Below are 10,852 nucleotides of genomic sequence, written 5' to 3' on the forward strand. Positions count from 1 at the left end.
TGTTTCCCTCGTCATTGGTCCATGTCTGTCTTTTACCATAAAATGCCAGCAGGAGGTGGCAGTTAGTTTTTGTTTGTGTTCTGTCCATTTCTTTAAGCCTAGCATATCATTGGTATTTCTGACTGCATTTTTTATGCACTTTACTGCACTGTGACTTCTTTTTCTTTAAGGGCTCTAAAATAATATGCAGTACTTGTATATGTGCTCCTTCACAGGCCACATATAAACTGTCCTCTACATAGCTCTAGGTTTAGGAAGAGGCAGTCCATCCTCCTTTACAGTTATGTGGCAGGCATTAGGAATAATCATCCTTTCAAGGATGACTGGTGCCCTCCCCCAATTTTGTTAGTGCCATGCTAGCAAGCTACTTTGAAAAAAGTCTTAACATGCTTTGAGTTTTGTGAGCAAAACCTTTAGATTTTTTATTATCTGGTCTTGCAATTTTTGACTGTTGTACTTTTTTTCTGAGAATTTTACTTTGAATTCTTCCACTTATTTTGGTCTGAGCTCACTGTTCAGAATTGGAACCAAAGAAGCTAGTGTCAACTTTAATATCCATTTTGTTTCGTGCCTTTGGTGTAATAATTTCAAAGTATCGCCTGTGATGGCAGCGACTGATCTTGATGAGCCAACTCCAACACCCGCACATTCATTGCTGAGCCTGACTTATCTTGGGAACATTGATGCTGATTTGGCACTCAAACCTTGATATCAACCTAACAAGCCCTCTCTAAGGTAATCCTCTCCCTCTACTCTTCCCTCATTAGGCCAGTCATAGAGTATAACGCCCCGTTTGGCATGTACCTCACTAGACATGTGCAACAGCTAGAAAGGCCACCAAAGTACCTCACAAACGGGCTCCTAGGCCTTAAACCCGTATCTTGCATGGACAGACTAAAAAAAACTCCAGCTATTCTGTGTCTCATATCGTCTACTAAGAGGCAATCTCTGCTTGACTTTCAGCTTGGTTAGAAATACTCCATCTAAAGAAATCCCAATCCCTCTGCACCATACGCTCCAGATAAGTCAATCAACAGAACAAGCTGGCAGGACAGGTTCATAACCCAGAGACTGCCCATCGTTCCTATACATGTCAAGTAGAGCACCTCACAGGCCTTCAAGAGAAATATTGAATGGATGGGAAATAAGAAAGTTCACCCCGGGGATCACTCCAGTGGCCCTACTTGTTTAGGGCACTGGGAGCTAACGTCTAGCAGCATGATGCCAGGGCACTTCTATGGGCTAAGCTTGTAAAGGCTCCAGGGCCACTAGCCTAGTATACACCTATGAACCCAAGTATTTCGGGTCAGTGCCATACCACTCCTTGATGCTGGCACCTTCATTAAGGCAGGATCCACCTCTTTGAGTCCTCCAGCCTTTTAACAAATAGGAGAGAGGTCCCCATGCTTTTGCAGTTCCCCCTGCATAATGTCTGCCCCAAAAGATGTGTCCCTTTTTACTATCCCTCACCAAAGAAGCACCGGGAGGGTCCTGTTGAAGAGGAGACTCATGGAATTCCCATCAAGTACCTGCAGCACGCATGGCTAAGGAGAAAGGTGCAGGTTTTGCAGCAGTCTCACTCAATAACTCTAGATATGGAAAATATTTAGAAACCATGTACAAGAAAAGACTGGCAGTCTGACAAATGTCCTTTCCACATAGTGGACTTCAGAAGATTGCTGATAGACCTTCAGGCCTTCTGGGCAGTTTCTGCCTTGGTAGACATGACTGAAAGTTGCTGCCAATGTAGATGATAGAACCTTAATATGTTGGCTTCAGTTCATAAGGGTGATAGACAAGCTAGGTTAGTGTGTGTATTCTGTACTTTTTCATTGATGCTTGCAGGACACTTGTGCCTTTAAAGCTTCCCTCCAGTGTCCCGAGTGCTTTACCATGATAGTTCAGTAATTTACCTTGGTCCTAGAATTGTTTTATGCCATTTTAATGTTTTTGGTTAAGAGAAGTTCCACAAGTTTTATTTTTATTCCCCCCCCACACACACACACACGCATAATCTGTAGTCATAAACATTTTCAGTTTTGATAGAATTTGTGTCCATCTGTACAGTATCTGTCTTGGTTTTGTCTCTCAAAGTGGCATCCATCCTGATGGCAACTGGATACCAATCTCTACATGAGGGTGCTACAGTAGATCTCGAGGATCCATTTGTTAATGATAATTGGTTCCCATGTTACTGATATCCAGTGTATGTAAAAAGCGCCCTTGGTGGAGAATACATCTCCCAAGCCTGACCATTTGGTGGAGAATATATCTCCCAAGCCTGACCAAAGACAAGGCCTTTCATCTGCTTACTTTCATTGCAGCACTCGCCATGTATGCTTTGTGTATTATGGTGTGTTTTGTGTATTATGGTGTGTTTTGGAAATTACACAGACATTGTTCATGCTCTCAGTCAGTCCACTTCAGCATTTTAAGGATGGAAGCAGTCTTTTCTGGACTCCTTTAGGGTATGTTTCCCATTTACTCTGACAACATTGTTATGGTTGGATACGTCTGCAACCATGGAGGAAAGCAATCTTGTCACCTAGTCAAGAAATTGTGGGGGTGTGTAATTGAGCTGTTCAGTCAGATCACTTGTTGATAAGGAATCCTTGGTCTTTGGTGGAAGTTGTTGGTGTGGGTGTTGCCCTCATATTGGGTATGGCGGTGATGGGGGAGGGGATACTTCACTAGCTCTTTGAAGTGGGTCTGAAAGTATAGCAAGTCTTGCTGTGATGGGTTTGCTTCCTTGACCTTCATTACATGCAGTGACCATCTATTTACATGCAGTGACCATCTATTTACTTGCACTGATAAAATGCATCACCCTGCATTTACTCAAGCACTTTGCAGGATTTGAGCAAATATTTTTGATTTTAGTGCTGTGAAATGAGTTCCAGACAAAGCAGGATCAGTGTAGCATGTGGAACCCTTTATGGTATGTGAGATTGTGTGGGTGTGCATGCACTATAGTGTGTGTGTGTGTGTGTGTGTGTGTGTGTGTGTGTGTGTGTGTGTGTTATATATAGGTTGGTACTGGGCTATCTGCCCAAAGGCATACATTAGCCCAGCCAGGTTGTGCAGTACTCACCGCCCCTTTAGTAGTTCCGTAGACCCTTGTACTAGCAGCTAGTACCCTTGGCCCCTATCTAGTAGTGCTGTTGGTGTGATCCCCGGTGTGAACTTTGTTACCCATCCACTCATCAAGGTTCCTCTTGAAGAGCGATAGTGAGGGGCTCTGTTTTATGTAGATTGGGACCTTGTTCCATAGTAAGGGAAGTCTCTGCGAAGGCAATCTATCCCTCAAGCATGTTCTATTCATTGTTGTGTTGAGGCTCAAGTAGATTTGGTTTTGCTAAGATGGAGCATGTTCAATTCTGGGTTGGACAGTACTTTGTACGTTGGACAGAGATCGCCTTTGAGAAAGTGGTATGCAACAGAGAACAGTCTTAGTTTTTTCAGTCATGCTTTATAGGACAACTGTTTGAGGCCAGTAATCCTCTTTAATATAATAGTCTGTGTGCGCGTGTGTGTGTGCGTGCAGTGTGCGTGCGCAGTGTGCAGTTATAGTTACATCACATTTATTCTTATTACAGCCCATTTGTTGTTTAGGACTAATTACTGTAGTTTAAGTTTGCTAAGCTTGTGTGTTTTTGTATTCTTCTTGATGCAGTTTATTGTTCAGTAGAATGTTTGATCCTGTAGATTTCAGTATGGCTGACCAGGAGAAAGACTGGCATTCTCAGTCTGTCTTTATAAAGTGTCCACCTGCTGGGTGTCTCAGCCCTTCGATGATCTCATGGAGCTGGTCTCATGAAGGGCGTGTGAGTCTCCAGACACCATGGAGCCCGTCTAAGAGGTCCAATAAATTTATTTCTGCTCCTCAGGATAAGTTTTTTCTCACTAAGGGAGTGTTAGTTGATGCCATGGTGGTGGCGGCAGCCCCCAAAAAGGAGATGTCAAACTTCTTCCTATATCCATCCTCCTAAGAGAGACTCTAGGATCATGGATAGATACGGGAAGCACGTACAGTTCAGTGACACTTGCCATGTTGTGTTCACTGAACTATCTCGCACATTTTACAAGACTGCAAAGAGACCTCCTAAAAGAGCTTGGGCATACTCTTCAGGGTATGGTAGCTGCAGGAGCTTCAGAAAGTCTCCTCCCAGTTTGCTACCCTCAATTCCATAGTGAATTAGTCCGTGCATCTCATTTCATATGCAGCTGATGGAACGAGTAGGGCAGCGGGGACAGGAATTGCTCTCGGGAGACATTCCTGTATGCGCTTGTGTTACTTCGCGGAGCCATTTAATTCATCCTTTGTCAACACCCCTTTTGATGGCTTATCCATTTTCGGGCCCAAAGTTAAGGAAACTTTCACCAGGTGTGAGCAGGAAGGAAAGACAGTCTGCCACCTGTCAGTTTTTCCACCCCTACTAGACCATACCCCAAGGGTCAAAGGGGAGGAAAAATGTGGTTCCGAAAAGCCCAAGGAGTTTTTCTGGACGTGCGTGGTGTCCCCCCTCCAGGGGCAGAGGAAAGGGCAATAATGGAAGATGCCGCCCCCGCGGCAGAGGGGGTCCGCAAAACAAGGGCGACTGAGACCAGTTCTTTGGGAAGCCCTAACCCCGCTCCTGAAAGGAGGCTAGACTGTCCTGCTCTGGAGGCAGTCGGGGGGTCACTTATATTTGTAGCCAGATGCCTGGCTCAAAATAACAAATGACAACTGGGTACAAAGTGTAGTTTCCAGAGGATATTTCATTCCCTTCACCATTCCCCCTCCGCTGATGACAAAAATCCCAGACTTTTCCACCCAGTTACAGGGAATATAAGCAACAGTAGAAGTCCAAACGTTGCTAAGAAAGTCATCCAACCAGTTCCAGCAGACCAGACAGGATCAGGAACTTAAGATTATTTTTAGTTCCAAAAAAGACAGGGGACTGGAGACCTATTTTGGACCTCAGCAGACTAAACAGATCTGTCAAGAAAGAGAAGGTTCTGGATGGTTGATGCTTCCCTTTTTGGGGAAAGACAATTGGATGTGCTTGATAAATGCAGGATGCATACTACCATATAAAAATGGCCAGACCATCCGGGATCATCTGCGCTTCCGGCTGGGAGCCAATCCTTGCCAGTTTAGAGCCCTGCTCTTAGATCTCATTACAGCCCCCAGAGTGTTCATCAAATGTATGGCAGTGGTCACAGCTCACCTGAGGCATTTAGGATTCCAGGTGTTTTCGTACCTAGACGATTGGCTTCTCACTGCCACCACCAGGCATCAGCTAATACAAGCCAGGGACACCACTCTTACTCTTTGCAATCATCTGGGCATTACCATAAATTCGGAAAAATCTGCATTGTCATCATTGCAACATATCGTTTTTATCTGAGCAGAATTGGATACCACCACCACCACCACTTTAAGACTTCAAGCAGAAAGAGGTTCAGTACTTCGTCAGCAAGTCCAGAACATTATATCCAGAGACAAGCCTCCAGTATCAGAAGTGCTAAAGTTGTTAGACATGATGGCAGCTGCAGTAAGTGATACTGTTGGATCGCATGCACATGTGGATTCTACAATGGCTGCTATTCACTTAATGGTCTATCAAGAGCTCCCAGTGTCTCCTCTCATTGTAACAAACGCATGCAAAAAGGATCTTTGGTGGTTGACCTCTCCAAGTCATGATGGGTCATCCTTTTATCCAACCCCCCCCCCCCCCCAGCGGCCACAGTGACCACGGACGTTAACCTGATAGGGTGGGGTGGCGTTTTTAGGGAAGAACAGCCCAAGGCATATGGACTGAACAAGAGACATCTGCATATCAATGTCCTGGAAATGAGAGCAGTACTTATGGCGTTGCAGTACTTTCATGACTGTCTTCCTCTGGAGACAATTGCGATTCAGACTGACATGTCAGTGGTCTGGTACTTGAACAAACAAGGAAGAGCCAGGTCCTCCCCCCTTTGTCACGAGGCCCTAAGAGTATGGCAGTGGGCTATATCTACCCAGCGCTTTCTGATAGCAACGCACGTCCTGGGGAAATCCAATGTGATTGCAGACAAACTGAGCAGGGCAATTTTGTTGCCTCACGAGTGGTCCTTCAAAAGAGAGAGCAGATAGAATATTCCGTAGGTGGGGCCAGCCTTGCTGCGACCTTTTTGCTGCCCACATGAACACAATGCAGAAGCTACTTTGCCCTGATTCCCCCCTTCGGGAGATTTCCCAAGGGATGCACTTGTACACTATTGGCCTCCATGTCTCCTCTATGCATTCCCGCCAATTCCCTTGATACCCAAAGCCCTGGGGAGGACAGTCATTCTAATCGCTCCTCATTGGCCTTTTCAGATTTGGTTCCCCTTTCTTCAACTTCATCTGTTGGAAGAGCCTTGGATTCTAGACCCAGTTCCAGACCTTGTGACTCATTCGTCGGGGGCTCTTCATCCCTCTGTTCAGTCCCTGAAATTGACAGCTTGGTTGCTCCAATTCCCAACATAGCCAGGTTCCGTAACCTCTCAAATGAAATGCAGCATGTTTTAATATCTTCTCATAAATCATCTAAGTTGTACCTTAGCAAATGGAAAAGATGTTCTGTATGGGCTTTTCAGAATAGCATTGATCCCTACTAAGCCCCCATTTCCTCTATATTTGAATTTTTGACTGCCTTTCAATAAAGGAACTGTGGCAGCAACAGTTTGGGTACACCTTGCCGCCATCTCTAATTTTCACCTTGGCTTTGAAGGATTTATCATTGTCACACAAGCTATTCAAAGCCTTTCTCAAAAGGATCTTCCACCTCAGACCGCCAGTGAAATCCTCTTATGCCCTATAGAACCTAAATTTTTATGGTTTCATGCATTATTCTCCCACATTTCGAGCCAGCTTCATGTGATTTGAAATTTTTGTCTTGGAAGACCATCTTTTTAGTAGCCATTATGTCTGCCCGTAGAGAATCAGTGCTACAGGCCTTGTCCATAAAGCCTCCATATTTGATTTTTCATGCTGACAGTGTGTCCTTGCGAACAAATCCTTCATGTTTACCTAAAGTTTGTACCGAAGTTAACCTTAACTAAATACTAGATTTAGCAGTGTTTTTCCCCAAATGCACCAACAATTTTGATTATATGCTGGACAAGCTTGATGTTCATAGACAGCTCAGAGTTTACCTGGATAGAACCAGAGTGTTCAAAACCAGAACAACTTTTTGTTTCCTTTTCAGATTCTAGGAAAGGTATGCTATTGGCAAAAACACTATATCTAAATGGTTTCTGATTGTATTACCTTCAGTTATTCAGCTGCCAATTTACCTTTACAACACACAATTAAGGCTCATTCTACCAGAGCAGTGTCCACATCCTCTGCTTTTTCTGCTAGGCTTCTTATAGATAACGATTGTGAAGCAGCCACTTGGTCAAGACCTCTTACCTTTATCACTCATTACAAAGTTAAGGCCTCCAGGGACAGGGCCTCCTTTGGTTCTCCTGTCCTGAAAAACATACCTCCCCTGAGCCACCCCAAAAAGATGGTGCTTGGGATGGTACCCATCTGTAAGAATGAATGGCGAGATGGAACAACTTCACATAAAGAAGTTGCATACTCACCGTAACATTCCATGTGAGTTGTTCATCTCCCCTTCATTCTTACTTCCCACCCTCCTATCCCCTCTAGGGTTTTTCGAGGACCGAGCTACTAGTTTTATCATGATTGCTCAGTCTTTGTATGGGTTTTCCCTAAAGAGTGATGGAATGGCACATGGTATTGTTAGACACAGCAAACAAGATCTGAGGTAACTCGAGGCGCATTGTGGGATAGGGTATTGGCCTCAAGCTGTCTGTAGACCTCAAGCTTTGTAGTAGGCTGACTCTGAGCCGACGATCGGCTCCGAACCCTTCTGTAAGAATGAAGGCGAGATGAACAACTCACATGGAATGTTATGGTGAGTATGTAACTTCTTTTTTCTGTTTAATAGATTTGGTTAAAAACTCCCATCAATACAGGGCTTTTATTCAGGATTCCCCTGTCTCTTTTCTTTGTTTGTACCCTCTCCATCCTTGATAGGGAAAAGGAATCACTAGCCTGCAATTCAAATGTCTTATTGGTCTCTTCATATTCTGTTACCTTTCCTTCTCCAATTTATTTTTTACCAATTCCTTGGTTCATTTGCCATATATCTCCAGTAAATTCCAGCCCCCTCTTGTCTGTTCTTTGTATCCCTAATTGCAGTAATCCGTATCGGAAGAATCTCCTTTCTCCATTCCCAAGTCCCATTTTTACCTTGTTTCTTGAATTGCTGCCCCTTCCTAGTCTTCCTCTAGGCCTTAACTGTGTGTTGGCTCTAAAATATCCCTTCACATCAGGTAATCTAAAACGTCCTTGTACTGATGGTAGGGTCAACTTGATTCTTGCTGTATTCCTTTTCTAAATAAAATCCTTCAACTATATTAGTATCCACAGCTTTTTCTGTGGTTGATTAAAATATGCCTGACCTGTGTATAAAATTTAAAGGGAGTAAATATATTTACTGCATTTGTCTTGCTATTCATATCCATGGGTAAGAGCTTCCAGTTTTACAGTTTTTGTATTATAGCTATCATAACCATATCCCTTTTAATCTACACTACTAAATATTACTTTTTATCTTGTCCTCATAAATATGGAAATTGCTGAACCAAGTCATGTGTGGTACATAGTTTATAGCTGTAGCCTTTGTTTTATCTTCATTAAATTTGTTTTGCTGCCCTCTTTATTATTGTTCTGTTGTCCATTGTTTGCTTCCCCTCCCCATAGTCACATCAGTCCATATCTATTACATTTGGCATCCTTTGATGATCTTTTTGTCATTCTAGGCAAAAACACATAATCCTAGTTTAGAATTGAAAAGACCTGTATAAAGTTGGATTAGATGGGTCTTCACTGTCTTTGGGTATTACAACCAATGTAGCTTTTTTTTGGGAATGTCTGTGCTTCTGTTCCTTTTGAAATGCTATTAAACAAATCCTTGCACATCTTTAACCTTACCATAATACTATCGAGCCTTCTCTGCCTCTAACCTTGTCACATTTAAGTCTTCCATAAACATTTCTGTCTGTGCTTTTTATTTTCCCAATTTTCTGCTTTATACAAATTTTCTTAAGTTTTAGAAATAGCTATACTACCCGTACAGGATCTCGGGTTGTTTTATTTGTAGTATAAAGCTAGGAATCCAACCATCTTGTATAAAAGTGATTTTATTAGATGAGCAAATCTTTCAAGTTGTTTAAACTCTTTTTCAATGCATGAAGTCCACAGGTTTTTATCAAAACCGCCAGCCTATCAAAAACATTTAATGCATTTAAAATATATTAAAACCTTCTATAGCTATCTAGAAAAATAGATGTATGTAGATGTGTATGTTGTGTCTTTCGGCTTTTCCCGGTTAGGGGTTACCACAGCGGAACTCTGGTCCGCTAATGATTGGTAGTTGATTTTTACGTGCCAAGTTACCAGCCCTGACGCACAACCTTCAATGAAGGTACGCCCATTTATGCATGTCTCCACGCAGAAGACGCTCTAGCTGAGAATCGAACCGGACAGTGTCTTACTGTGAGGCGACAACGCTACCGCAGGTGTGTATGTGTATCTAAAATGTGTGTGCGAGTCTTTTGAAATTTCAAACATGTACTGTTGGACTACATGATGTAATTTATGTAACTTCAAAGATGCTAATACACTATTTTGTTTTACATTTTTCCCTTTGACTTTATGAAATGTGGTAATAAACGTTGCCAACCCTTGAATATTCAATTACTGTTGAATATTACTTGTGTAGGCTATAATGAACTCTCTCTGGTTGGTATGGGCTGTTTCAGAGTGCCGCGTTTGACTGTTAGCTTTGCTTGAGAGGAGTTAGCATTTGGACTGATAGCATTACCCTTGTTGGGTGTTAGTCCAACTAAACTTCATGGAATTAATTTTCATTTATTGAACTGGATAACACTTTTTTTGTCTCTGCAGTTTTTTGATGAGTTGGCAGCGGACGATAAACAGTCAAAACTGGAAGAGAAAAGTATAAAAACAACAAGAACAGGTATTGCTTTTAAATTACTTTTAGGATGCATCATGCTCTTTGTTAGTCTGTTATTTGACTGTGGATATACCCAAGGTAGTTGGTTACTGTGGTGCTGTAAATGTTGCAAGTCTTCAGTCTCTCTTGTTTGGGACATCTGAGTACAATATACATTGATGCATTGGTATTGGTAACCTGGCTACGTGGTGTGTTAAATGTGGATGGTTACATTTGAAGTAGTGTTTGTTTCAGGTGAGACCCTCTTGAGAATTAATTGAATTACCTAGTGACGCAGAGCGATTTTTATTAATCTGTGAAGCCAAAATGATGTTGAGAAATTGTACTTAAACTTTTACAAAAGTGGCATGCTTTTATAGGCTTTCGTTGTCAAGTCATGATCTCCTCATCCAGTGTCTCAGTAAGAGTGATGGAATTTAAAGCTATGAACTTTGAGCAGTGGTAAGTCATGTCTAAAATCAAAGTGGTTAGACTACATTTGGAGTAAAGTGTACAGTGTTGAAGACCTTTACAGGTAAGATGCAGTGGAGAAGTTTAAAAAGCAACAAAGGTTGTTGAAAGTAGGGGCCCTTTTTCATATGAAAGGTGTTTATTAAATTGAGTATGCTTTCAGGTTAGAAAAGAATAAGGGAATGAAACCTTCCTAGGACAGAGTGCGGGGTGAGCAAATTACAGCTCTTATTTGGCGGGGGGTTGGAGTGACATGGAATTTAAAACTAGAAAGAAAAAGTAATTGTGATTTACAACTTGGAAGAGAATTCTTAGAGAAGTGAGAAGGCACCTTTTCATGA

At 42.4% G+C, this 10,852-nt stretch overlaps 1 long non-coding RNA gene across 1 annotated transcript in view; it reads left to right on the forward strand.

Annotated features, from left to right (window-relative positions):
* Window positions 1-10,064, forward strand: part of LOC122812170 — a 76,101-nt gene extending 66,037 nt beyond the window's left edge. Inside the window, exon 3 of the long non-coding RNA XR_006366344.1 lies at window positions 9,992-10,064. This is a non-coding gene — a long non-coding RNA (uncharacterized LOC122812170). The remainder of the gene's footprint in view (window positions 1-9,991) is intronic.
* The last annotated feature ends 788 nt before the right edge of the window (window positions 10,065-10,852 follow it).

The sequence above is a fragment of the Protopterus annectens genome, chromosome 9.part0 (assembly GCF_019279795.1).
Source record: "Protopterus annectens isolate FY-2018-M chromosome 9.part0, PAN1.0, whole genome shotgun sequence".
In the NCBI taxonomy this organism is placed as follows: domain Eukaryota; kingdom Metazoa; phylum Chordata; order Ceratodontiformes; family Protopteridae; genus Protopterus; species Protopterus annectens.